Source organism: Poecilia reticulata, chromosome 16 (assembly GCF_904066995.2).
Source record: "Poecilia reticulata chromosome 16, P_reticulata-male-v2, whole genome shotgun sequence".
Lineage (NCBI taxonomy): Eukaryota > Metazoa > Chordata > Actinopteri > Cyprinodontiformes > Poeciliidae > Poecilia > Poecilia reticulata.
In genome coordinates, this window is record NC_088845.1 from 2,850,844 (window position 1) to 2,861,980 (window position 11,137).

Consider the following 11,137-nt stretch of genomic DNA (forward strand, 5'->3'; position numbering starts at 1 on the left):
AAAATAATCATTTTTAGTGTTTGAACATTTAACCCAGATTATTATATAGCAAGACAGTTCAGTTTTCTGCAGAAAATCCTCCATGTGACTGATTACATGTCCAGTTTTATAAAGTGTATAAATTCACGGCAGGGACTTTTCATGGTAGGATTGTTTTAGTGTGCTTGTGTCTCGAAGCAGGGAGGGAGACAATGACTTGTTGTCTGTCTAAAAGCAAAACAACAAAATCACTAGTCTTCCACTCCACTCCGGACCAACTGGACCCCTCATGCACGACTTCAGATTTTATTTCTGCCCATTTTACTGGAATTTTCAGGAATTTAAACGTCATTCCTGGAGCGAACATAGGTGTTAAGACAGGGCGGATGTTGAGGGAACCTTGGTGGCGGCTGAAGGCCGCAGGCTGCAGCGCCGCAGCAGAACTGGCAGTCCTGATCAGCCTTCTCCTTGTCCTCGCAGAGATTAAACCAGCCGACTTCAGAAACATTCTGCTCAGACATGACAGCCTTTCACTCAACAGCTTTCATTCTTCAAAGCAGCAGTTTCACAGCATTCACCTCTTACCCCAGAATTCTGCTCGACCTTCAGTTTCTCTGATTCAGACACTCGGTTCAGAGAGACCCGGTGTGTGAGGACAGGAAGGACAGCATGGGTCAGCGTCGGGGTTATCTGCTGCTCTCATCCCAAGTTTGGTGGTGACCATGAGAGCTGGAACAGAGAGAGAAAACAGCGTCTGACGAGCGCCGAGCTCAGATGTCCACCTTTTACACAGCAGGAGTAAACGGTGCAGGAATCAACCCGGCACCTAAGATCTTCACCTGAACAAACATTTATGCAAATTTTAAAGGTCAATTTTTCCATTTTTCTAACAAATTTTATATCCACTGAGGAAAATCTGCAAATTTTTATGAATTAGTCCATATTTCAGGAATTACATGTCAAATATTCTGTTTTTCTTCTGCTTAGGCTGATCAGAGGTAGCCGTTCATTTGAAAAACACAAATGAATAGAAACATCGCACAGATTAGTCATTAAGAGCCGTACAAGGCTAAAAAATGATCCATTCAACCAGAAGAATTTTGCATCCCCTCCTTTAAGATTCCCAGTTAACTCTCTAAAAGTGGCTGCATTAATTTAACATATCTGATGGAAATGGTTCGGTTTAATGATAACGACGATTATCGGATATTTATTGCAGCAGACGTCTGAATCCAGCCTCTGAGCGCAGACGCACAGGCGATTGTTCCTCATTGGCATTTTGCCATTTTGTTAATGCTTTCATTGGAGACATGTTACACCGATGGGAACATGCAGCACTGATGAATACATGCTGTACAGCAGGTTGTGATATATGCAGCTTATGCAGAAGCTCAGCCTGTAATCTCGAGTGTTTTAACCAATTAAATCCTGTCATAAATTTGAATCTTTGGAATCGATCCAGGCATTTAGTTTGCTGTCTAACCTTAGTTTTTGTGACCTTCAAGTCTTTTTGCTTCTGTTTTCTGCAAAATAAATGTTTAGCAGAGACGCACCAATCAGTCAGCCAGTGATCGGAACTGGCCGATTATCCCTTTATCGGCTCTGATTGGTGAGCTGATGAAGGGATGCTACAAATGTCGCATCGTTTCCCTATTTATTAAATCCATCAAAACTAAGAACAACCAACTTTTTGAGTCTAATAAAAATCAGATAAAGGCTTCAGGATGCATGCTTTGATGGAGAAATTGGTCCAATTTTGTAAGTTTTTCATTTTTGTTAGATTATCTTTTTTTAGGGAACATGAAACACTTTTTTCTCATGCAAAAAGAAATAAAAAAGATCATGGAATCGGCCAAAATATGAATCAGTTGTAGAGACCTTAGAGAAAACCAGAAATTGGCAGCAACCAGGAAAAGTCTGATTGGTGCATCTCCACTTACTGTAGAAAGCATGATTTAAAACTGCCAACTCACTGGACTCTGCTCCTGAACTGCACAGATTTTGTTTTTTTACATGCACTTCTGCATAAATTCAAAGTATGTAACTTTTTCCAGCATGCATGATGGGAGATTAGTGTTATTATGTAGGTTTTAATCGTCATTTCTGTTCTAGGTGCAGCTAGAATTGAGATGAAGAGGTAAACCAGATTTGTCAGATGATTCTGTAGCCTTTTTATGTTAAAACCTAATATTCATGTGAGAAAAAGTGTGCGACATTGACAGATGATGAAACAAACACGAGTTGAAGTGAATAAAATGTCCATTAGAATTCAAAAACCTATAGAGGAATATATGAAGCAGCACAGAGCGATGCAGGAAGCAGAGGTTTCACTGATGGGGAAATTGTTTCCACTTACCGCTTCTGAATTGAACACCTGGGGTCATCCACGCAGGGGGTCGATGGCCGCTGCACAAAAAGAACAATTTTCTTTGCAAAAAAAAAAAAAAAGAAGAAGAAAAAAACTGAATCTAAAAAGAAAATGTTTTCAAAAATGTACGCTTTCTCTCAGGGAAGATGACAAAATGACTCAGAGTTGAGGGTCTGAGATCTGCAGACCTGACAGCCACTGATGGCCTCTGCGGAGGAAAAGCACGTTCTGTCTCGGCTGGTCGGCGGAGAACAACTGATAGATGTGTTTTTGCTGGCACGGGTTATGTTTTTACTCAGGACTGACAGACAGACAGCCCCCATGCACACAGGTGCTATTCAAGGAAACTGTGTAAACGTGACGTCACAGAGAAAAATCTGGCCCATAAACCTTTTCCAGCACCAAAATCCCGCCCACTACATGTTGTTCATATCTTTCCCCATTTTTCCACTTCTCTGTCTCTCTCCTTGCTTTTCTTAAGCTTTTTGTCTTCCTGCCTTTCTAGACTTATATCGCCATAAAATACATTTCAACAAGCTACCAATCAGCAAACCTGTGGATAATTTCAATATTTCCGTTTATAACTCTCTTGTTTTGCTGTCTCCTCATCTCACAGACTCATAAGAACACAATATAGCGTTAGCTGCCAATGCCAAATCAATAAGTGTTCGTTTTTCCTCTTCCACGTATAATTTGATTGTCTCTCTGTTGTTTTTGCGGCTGTTTCTTTTTCTTTCTTTTTTTTTTTTTTGAGGCGAAACCACCAAAAACGAAGCTTACCCCAATTTTCATAGCCCTCCAATTTGGAGCACGGCTGCTTCCCTCTAATGCTGAAACACCACTTTGTGAAATTACAGTACAATTTTGAAAAGTAGAAACAGGCAGCAGGCAATTCAGGTGCTCAGCCTCCGCAACAATGGACCGCTGGCCTTGGTGATGGTTGCTAGGCGATGGAGGAAATACAATGGCCTCCTCTGAAACCAAAGGCCCTTAAGTGGACTGACAGGAGAGAAAGCACACACACATACATACATCCATACACAAACTCACAAAACAGAGCAATGCAGGGGAAAAGGAGCAAGTGAAGCTGTGCACCCCGCCTGCAGAAACGTACCTGCTGCCTGTTCTGGACATGAAGAGCAGGCTCCAAGGAAAACAGCAGCTTCTCTTCCATCTGCATGCATATCTTCATTAAATCTGTTTAAATCAAAAGTTAAGGAGATTATTCAGCTTTCCCTTAGTCAACCCGACGGTGACTAAAGATGGAGGAACATTCTCACTGATCTCTGTCTCTCTGCAGCGTCATCTCTGTCCTCCGTACGTTCAAAAAACTGCACAAGCCAATCAAAAAACAACAAATATGATATTGAAGAATTGGTCAATATTTACTGATCTGTAGAGCAGCACAAATACATCAAATCACACTTGATGTAGCAATATCAATGTGGGCAATTTTGCAATTGCGAATGATTACTTAGGTGCAACATTTGGCATTCTGTTATAGTTTAAATGAAATGCATTACCACTCTGCATGCAACCTGACCCAGATTCAGGTGGCTGAAATGCTGAAGCTGGTGGCTTGGAGGGGTGGAGTCATGAAGACAAGAAAAATGGCAGAAAAGTTTGTAAAATGTGGGTTAATTGCAATATTAATACAATATTGCAAATCCAAATTTACAAATATCTCACAGGGCAATAAATTCACCTGGCTGGATCCAATAATATGCAGATATTTTTGAAAATATCTGGATATATTTCAGCTGTTTGACTGGGTTGACATCACATTAGTCTGAATCATTCTGGCCTTGATTCTTTTGGACAAGAAATGTGTCATTGTTTTTGTGATCAATCTATTTTTTTTTCCCCCATAAAAACTAGACAAAAACTAAATAAGAATCTGGCCTGAAAGACTGAAACTTTCACTGAAAATCAAATAATAAAAACCAGGCAAGAAGGAAGTTAAGTGTAATTTTAGTCTTGTGAAAAGGAGAGAGGAGTTTAAAAAATAACCAAACAAACACAATCATCCTGAGAGTTACAAAGTTAATGAAGTGATATAAAAAGTTAATATTTCATTAATATTTTTATTGTTCTGAACTGCAAAAACTTTGACATGATTATTATTGTTTCAATGACAAATACAAACTTTTTCAAATAGTTTCATCATCTTTTTGTTGTTCAGCTCAACAGTAAATTGGATGTTATATTTTATTAAAACAAAGTAATAATTTTATTGTTTTACATACCTGCCTAATTGAAATAAAATTATACAATTTCCTGACTTTTATCCTATGAATACATTTTTATTTTTATGGCCTGGAAAAAAATATTCATTCATTAAATCTTCAAAAAATGCTTTCTGTAAAAAAAAAGTAAATGTAATAATTTACTTTTGAGTAAAAGTCACTGAATGTTTGGGGTCCTTTTTTACCATTAAACTAAGATTAAATAGACAATATTGTGTGTTGTGCATAACATTTTCCATTTTTGAAGAGTTTAGTCTGTATGTGTAAAACGTAACACTCTCTTCATCAATCACTTCGGCCAATCACAAAACACCAAACAAACTTTAGCTACACTTGTCTCAACTGAATCAATCAGGGAAGTTTTCATCACCACTTTTCTAACTGCCTGCAGCAGCTAGCTGTACTGCAGTTGTTCTTTTAATTTCTAACTTCTGCAACCATGTGAAGAAAAACAATTTTTTTATTCATTTATGTTATCAGCTATTTAATGCTTTTCCTTCTAAGAAAAATAAATGTTGGATTTCTGATGAAAATGCTGGGAAGGCTCATTTTCTTCTCTGCGGCTAACAGACGTGCTGCAGGAAAGAGGAACAAACTGAGCTTAACAGAGTTGCTGTTGTTTCAGGCGGATGAATGGGACAGTATGAGGTCACATACAGCACCACAACAGAGTTTTAACTGATTGAAGTGACATTTGCAGGTGACTTTTCATGCTGCTTAATGTGCTGCAGCTGGGGAGTTAATTAGCTTTACGCCTGCATAATGGCGGCACTGCTCTTTTCCCCCCGCGACTATTTCTTTAGGACTCACTCGGAATTTAGGACAAAGAGTGTAATCATGTTAAAGGAATCAGATAGACAATACTAATAGTCATGGAAAGGGTTGTTAAAAGTTTATTTTAGGAAGCTCACAAGCTGTTTAATTGGATCTGTTTTGAGAAAATAGATGTATTTAGAGAGCAAATTCCTGAAAAAGTTTAGGTCAACATCGAGTTATTTTCTTCCATGGGATGTTGAAACTGGTAGAAAATGACAGAAAGAAGCAGATAGTTTCTAATATAACAAGAAAAATACAGGTATGTCTCAGTAAATCTCAATATGCAATCCCAGCTGGTCAGACTAAACTTTTTAAAAATGAAATATTAAGCAGACTTTTTATTAGGATCACATTTCTGTCTTTAAAATGTTTTATTTTTTTGGTCTGAAGTGATATTCTAACTGTAAATGTGTTTTTGTTAGCTGTAAGCAGAAAATCATCATAATTAACCGAAACATCATTTTAAAACATCATTCTGTTTTTAATCTATATAATGTGTTTCACTTGGAGCTACTGATGATTTATAATGATATTCTTAACACCTGGTGTCCATGGATCACCTTTTTAATAAGAAAAAATAATTTAAAAGAAACTTTAGAGCAAAATATATAAAGTTATTTTTAGCCAGTAATTCTTGAATATATATTTCGTTTGAATAAATAAGTAAATTTTTATTTGTCCAGATCTCGTGTTGTTTGAATTGGTTTTTGGTTTTGTTCATTTCTGGTTAGTTTCTTTCTTTGATTCAATCAGGCAGTCGTGTTTCTGTTTTACTTTGGATCAGTCTTAGTGTTTACAGTTTGTTTATTTCTTGTGTTGTTCTTAGATACTGTAGTTTCGTATCTTTAGTTATGCCTTGGTGTTGGACTCTCCATCCGTCCCTCGTCCCCTGTGCCACTTTCTCTCTCTCTCCCCTCACACCTGCAGCCTGTCTCTGCTCAGCCATCAGCCTCTCCAGATTCAACTCATTCTGCTTCCTGTCTGCTCCTGCTGTCAGTTTTCTCTGGATTCTTCGTCCTGTTTTGCTTCTGGTCCCTGTGTTTTAGTTTGTGTTTTCAGTTTCATCACTATAATCCATGCCGCAGCTCCTGTCTGCATTTTGGGTCAAGACATTTTTCACTTATAACAAGACATTTTTCCTGATTTATGTGAAAAAAAATCTGCCAGTGGAAATACTTTTTAATCTATATTCAAGAATTGTTGACTTTAAGCAAGCTTATTTATCTTGCAGAAAAGTTGCTAAGTTAGTTTTGTCTTATTTCAAGTGTACTAAAGTATTTGAACTAAAAAAAATCCTCACACTACTGATACCAGACTTAACTTTGCTGAAGCAAATCAGCAATAATTTGAAATGAATGAGGAGAAATGGTGATATTACAAAAACTGAATGTTTCATGTTCTGAAGAAACCAAACTAAAACTCCTCCCTCAATGAAGCACAGTGGTGGCAGCATCATGGCCTTACTTCAGATGGATCTGGGGTTTCTGTCACAGTGAGAAAAAATTTGAGCAGTTTCAAATATCAGTCAGATAAAGAGAGTTAAAGAAAACATCCTAATAAACAAATAAATGACGCTATAAGAGGAAAAACTAAAGACTCGGTGCATAATTTGACAGAAACTCTGCGGATGACCTGAGGAAGCCTGTATTCTCACAATGTTTTTTAAGCTAGAGTGGATCAGTCTGGCCAAGTCGACATGGAGAAAGACTGAATGCTGAAAATGAAACAAAATGTGCATAAAACATTTTTCTGAGAGCAAACACACCCCTGCCACAAGGCTGCAGTTTTTTATTTTTACATTTTGCCTCTGAACACATTAGTTTGTTTCATTTGAGCTCTACCAAACAAAAAAGGAAGTAATTTATTGTGTTCTTGCATCATAATAACCTTTCTGAACACTTTTGAGAGCCTCTGTATGCTTAGATGTGGTTCAACGTGAAAACATGCACAGAAGAAGTGATGCCTACAAACACACACGAATAATTTATTTTTTAATCTGAGAAATACTGAATGTCCCAAGCACACATTTTCCACTCATGGACAGGAAGGCTGTGGCTGGGATGGAGTGTTTCCTGACTCGTAAAATAAAGATAAAGTCTCCAAACAGATTATTCTCCCACAAAACTGTGTTTATTTTCTTTATTGTTTCATTAATATTTCAACAGTTAGCAATAACATAATGACTAAAAATGTTTACAATGCTCAGAATAATAGCTTTCTTTCAATAAAACTATTTTTCATGTTTTGCATACATGCAAAATCTGTATTTTCTTTCTGTAATAATATAAAAGGTGTGTTTTTAAAATGACAATGTAAAGCTTTCTGCTTATTAAGCAGACCTGCTGCTTTAAATTCAGACATTTACAGTAATTTCCCTCTGTTCATTTAAAATAGAACATCAAAATGAACATGTTTTCTTTTTGCAGTCTCTTGGATCGTTTTATTGGTCGTTGCTGTAATTAAAAAAAAAAAAGATTTTGGTAGATATTCCAATATTGATTAAAATGAAACGGAGTGAGAAATGTGTGCATTTCCCAGTAACTAAACATGGTTTTGTATTTTCTTTGTTGCAGAGCCCGGAGCAGAAATGTGTGATTTTCTTCAGTCTCCTACAGAAACAATGAGCCCAGCAGCAAACCGAAGTCAAATTGCAGTGCAGCATTGAGGGGAAAAAAAAAAAAGCTCTTCTGGGGAGAAGGAATTGCTGCTGTACAACACTTTTCTACTGTTCTTTTGTTAAAGCCACACTATGGCAGGAGGTGTTTGACTGACTGAATGTGATCATTTAGCATAAAAAGAATGCATTATGGTCATTTTTTTCCCTCCCTCCCATGCGGTTACCTCCTGAAGAGTTTGTCTGCGGGTCAAACACGGAGCGCGTGGGTGAAAATAACATCATTAAATGTATATTGTGCGCGACTATATGAGATACATTTCAGGGAAATTAGCTTTATTAATGCAACAAATGATGTACTCAAGAACAAACAGACCAATGGTAATGTCTTTATTTCTTCAACAATAGCGTCACAATTTGGAGGTGCAGCTTGGGTAATTACAGCGGGGCAATTTGAGCGTCCGGGGTCACACCATAAACACTGAGCGATAAAATGAGTGGCCCAGCACACGCTGACCTTTTTTCCTTTTTCTGATTATTTTTAACAACCCTGAAAATACTAAGAAGGCTAGCATCTCTGAAGTACTCCCTTCCACCCGCCCCCATCAATCTCATATCCCCCTACACATCTCCCTCATCTACTGGAGAGAAACTGAAGCACCACTTCAAGCCAGCGCTATTATTTGCTCCTTTCGGGGCCCGGCCCCTGAAGTACTGCACTCAGTTAGGACCAGTAATGTAGATTCCATTTTAGCTGCTATTAGGCCTCATCCGTTAAAGGAGACCTGCTTGTTCGTTAGTCCTCCTCTTCATCCTCCCTGTTGCCATCCGGGTTTTTTATTCTGCCATCCCTGCTTCGTTTCTTCTTATCTCCCCCTCGGTCCTCCACCCGTCTGTCCCTCGCGTCCCATCCTGCTATCTCTTCCTATTCTTCCTCCATCTACTTCACTTCTCTGCACTCCCATCCCCAGCTTTCCCCCCAGGGGAGCACTGCAAACTGCTTATTCAACAACCGGCCTCCATAAAGATATGTAATGACATTTTCGAAGGCAAAGAGGCCTGTGTGGTTTTTAATTCATATTTAATGGCTGTCAGGCTAAATAGCCCACTATCCTAAGTGGGAGAGAGGCTGCTGCTCTTCCACTTAAGACTGAGAGTCGTCTGCCTGTGGATGTTTGCCGGCTGCTCAGGGATGTTGCTCCTTCTGTTGGCCCTTTCTGTTTGTTCGCCTCATGGAAACATTACAGTCCAAAAAACAGTCGATGATGGTCACTGAGGCGAGAATAATCATCCTACAGGAAGTACATAATCATACTTTTTACCGTTAATATTGGAGACACTTACACTGACAGCTTTTATTATTTTTTATGAAAATGTTAACATTATTAGAGTATGATTTAAAAGCACTTCATTGAATAATTATCATTATTATGTGTGAATTGGTTTTATCACATATTCTTCCCATCTTAAGCCTAATGAGCTGTTATTTAATATTAAGTTTTGTGCATCGCTAACGTTAGCTGTGCCTAAAGCACTAATCATAAATGCTAATTACACTGATGCTAAAATGCTTTGCTAACATGATATTTAGCGGAAAGCTAAAGTGCTAAATTCAGGCTTGTTGATACCTCCTGCCATGTCACACAAAACAATGTATGTGAATTTTTGTGTGCATTTGTTTAATTAACAACGTCGTTGCTTATTCATGTAAGTGTTGCATTCTTATCCATACCTCTTTCATTCGTAGCCATTTTCTCAATTTTTCAAAAGAAAATGCAACCTGGTAGTTATGCTACTTGACACACTATTGGTTAATTGCAAAGCAGCCAATCAGAGCGTGTCTTTCATTTTCCTGGATTGGCTGCACACCTAAGAGCGCAACTAAGGAAGACCATGGATGTTACATTCTGCAGAGCTAACTGTAAATGAATGCATATTAGGAGATATTTGGTGTTTGAACTGTAAAAATAGGCATTTATAATCCTGTTGGTGATTTACAAACACAAGATGAACGTTAAATGAAATCATATTTCAACATTTGTTCTCCAGTAATGGGGAGGTCATTTCTTTTGCTCATTCTTCTAAAATGTCTAAAATTCTTTACAGTAAGTTTTGGGGTTGTGTAAAAGCTAACGAGGGTTTCCATTTCAGCCACTGATTTTATGTAAATGTAGAGACTTTAATCAAACACCAGCCAATAAAATGAAAAGCATTTTATGAAATCAAAAATGAGTAAATGTACAAATTTTATTTGATTTGTATTTTGGGTAGAAAGAAATTTGTCGGCAGCAGATGATGACTAAATATGACAAATATTTAATGTCCAGCCAAATAAAAAACAAAGAAACTTCCTGAGATGATCTGGTGCCGTCAAGCTTTTCCAGGACGTCTCACTACAACATTTTGTTTGCTTGTTTTTTATTTCATGCGGTTTGATTTCATATTTTCCTCTGAGTAAATTTAAAATCTCAGTAGGCGTCTTGTTTCTCCCTCACACATCGCAGAGGTTTTATTTTTGTAGGTCTCTGCTTTCTTCTTTTCGTCGCCCCATTGTTAGGCGCACCGTAGCAACACTAATTATCTTTGCTTTTCATTGGTTGTAATTGTGACTTGTGATGGTTCTTCTGTTTATATCGATGGAAATACTGTCAGCTACAACAAGAGTCTCCTTTAAATTTACCACATCTCTTTTTTTTCTTTCTTTTTTTTTGCACTGACTCGATTTACCAAGGAAAGTATGTTTTGGATTTCAAATATGCAAGGGTTTCCTCGTTAAAAGGGCAGCAGATAATGCTGGGATGGAATATTGTTATTAAAATGATGGAACTGCGGCGTTTTAATCTGACCTGAGCTTTTTTTTCTCTGCCAGGGTTTCTATTAGAGCGCTTCTCTGTAATTTTATTGCTCCGCTTTCATTACAAGGCAGCTGTAAGCCACAGGCAAAGGGGCAAATTATAAGTTATTACATATGTTATTGTTTGCTTAAAGCCCATATATGCATCACTGGAGCAAATGTGATAGTGGTGCAGTTTACAGTTTTTAGAAAACAAAAATATAAATGCATAAGTGCAACGTTTCTTTCTTCTCCCACTCGTATTCGCTACCTTTGTTTGA